Source organism: Hakea prostrata, chromosome 2 (genome assembly GCF_041222555.1).
Source record: "Hakea prostrata isolate BN-2017 chromosome 2, UWA_Hpros_2, whole genome shotgun sequence".
NCBI classification, from domain to species: domain Eukaryota; kingdom Viridiplantae; phylum Streptophyta; class Magnoliopsida; order Proteales; family Proteaceae; genus Hakea; species Hakea prostrata.
In genome coordinates this window covers 3148570-3150824 of record NC_142601.1, presented here as the reverse complement: position 1 = coordinate 3150824, position 2255 = coordinate 3148570, and the positions used below count along the sequence as shown (strand labels likewise).

General features: G+C 35.9%; 1 pseudogene; it reads right to left on the bottom strand.

Annotated features, from left to right (window-relative positions):
- Positions 1-319: 319 nt before the first annotated feature.
- Positions 320-819, bottom strand: LOC149023293 (4-hydroxy-tetrahydrodipicolinate synthase, chloroplastic pseudogene; annotated as a pseudogene).
- Positions 820-2255: the final 1436 nt, after the last annotated feature.

Here is a 2255-nt window from a genome sequence, read left to right as displayed (position 1 = left end):
ATGTCTTGGACAAATAGTGGATTGGGTTCAGTCTTGAATCCCGAAGATGTAGGTATCTAATGCTGAACTCCGTCATCAAACCTCTCTCTCTCTCGTGTATGAATTTCTTGTTTAAGTCGGTTACATACAAACTAGGGCACGGTTCTGCGATCACAGGTACTGTATTCACAAATTCCACCCTTCTTGCTCTAGGAAGAGGTAAATAAGGCAGGCGAAACACAGGCCTGGCCACATGCACCAAGTTGGGCCAGAGCAGTGTTCAGGCCAATGGGGTTAGGCTCACAAAACAACCACCTAATCAGAGGCATGAGCTTTGAATTCAACAAAGGGTAGGTCCCATGGGAAGAACGGCCTCAAAATGAGCAACCATACCTTCCATGGATGTCTTGCCATAATAAGGATTGATGTGAAGGGCAGCATAGCATGCATTCCAACTGCAAAACCTTGTTCAGTGGCATATATGGATTGCTTCTCTTGTTGAGTTGCTTCCAGTGTTTCCAGTCACCTTGATCAATCCACCAAAACAATTAACTGTGTGACAATTAGCATGATGTGTTCAATATCCCAACTCATGAATTGCCCTTTACCTGTTGTGCCTCCCACTATATATGACACCATCAGCACCACCTAAAATCTGCATATGCATCAAGGCATCATAAGCTTCAAGTTCAAATCTGCCATCAGGAAGATAAGGAGTCTTAATGGCAGTGATTAATCTAAGTGACTTTAATTATCTCCTCTGCTGATGTCCTGCCTGCAATTAAAAGAAATAATATCTTGAAACAAAAACAGGAGTTGAGCATGCATCAACAAACTCATTGCAACAATAAAAGAAGTAGTGGGTTCCAGGACTGTTAAGGTTCTTAAGCTCCAACATGTAATGAATTTTTACCCTATTCACTTATTTATACTTTTTCTCCATAATGACTTCATCATACCTCTAGCATTCATTTTCTTGTTCATTTTAAATGGATTTGGTTCTTCTATATAGAATATTTATGTATAATAATGCTTTTGAGATGCCAACAAACTGAACAACCAACTAGTCTACTCTTCATATTTACTTTTGAGGGCTTTTAAAAATATATATGAAGACCAAGGAGCAAATATCAGAAAATGTTATGGTCCAGCTGTTATAGGTCTTAGAAAATATAGGCAAGTCTCGAGTATTGCAACTTCTACTTTATTACTGTTATGGGAGGAAATTCCTATGAGGACACAGAACCCTTCAACCCTCTCTAAAAAAGGAGTTATCTGTAAGCATTACCATTATTTTGTGGGAGAAGTAATTGTAGTGAGATACGTTCATGGCTAGATGCCAAGGAACATGTAATAATAATTTATCTTTAAATTTCATTTGTACTTTCTGAAGTTTAGTTTATGTCGTTTTTAGTCCAAGAAAACTAAGACTTTGCATTTGCCTCTCCTGTACTATAAAAAAAATGAATTTAAGGATAAATTATCACTTTTATGACCAATTTACCGTTATTCTTGAAGTGATATATAATAGACTTAAAAGACTTTGCATTTATTAAAAATAAAGGCAAATTGGTCATAGAAACGATAATTTGTCCTTAAATTGACTTTTTCTATAGCACAGGGGAGGCATATGCAAAGTCTCAATTTTTTTGGCCTAAAAGTGACATAGACCAAACCTCAGGGGGTCTATATAAAAATTACCCTTGATTTTATCATGAAAGGGAATATGGGTAATTTTCATTTCAACCCCTGAACTTTGGTCTATGTCATTTTTAGTCCAAAAAAATTGAGACTTTGCATCTACCTCCCATGTGTTATAGAAAGTCAATTTAAGGACAAATTAGCACTTTACTGACCAATTTGCCCTTATTCTTTTTTTAGTTTAATTTTTTTTACACACACACCCACTTACCATGAAACTTGTGATTCCTCTTTTAGTCCAAAAATTACAGAAAAGTCCTAGAATTCAAATAAAATTTTAAAGATGACCAAAATGCCCTTATATGTTAAAATGACTCAAGTACCTCTTAACTTAAACCCTATTTGCAAAGTAGAATCTTAGCGAGATGGATGAAGAGAATCTCCCTTCACCCATCTTCTTCATTAATTGAGTTTAGCAAATGGCAAGTAGTCATGCTGCAAAGTAAGGACAAAGCAATCAAAAAATTCCTTCCTTTTCTTTATGCTATCCATCCACAGTATGTTTCTTGTAAGTTTTTAAAAGAGCTAAAATGGATTTGAAAGAAAGAGGGAAGATGAATCGGGTTTGGGTTTTA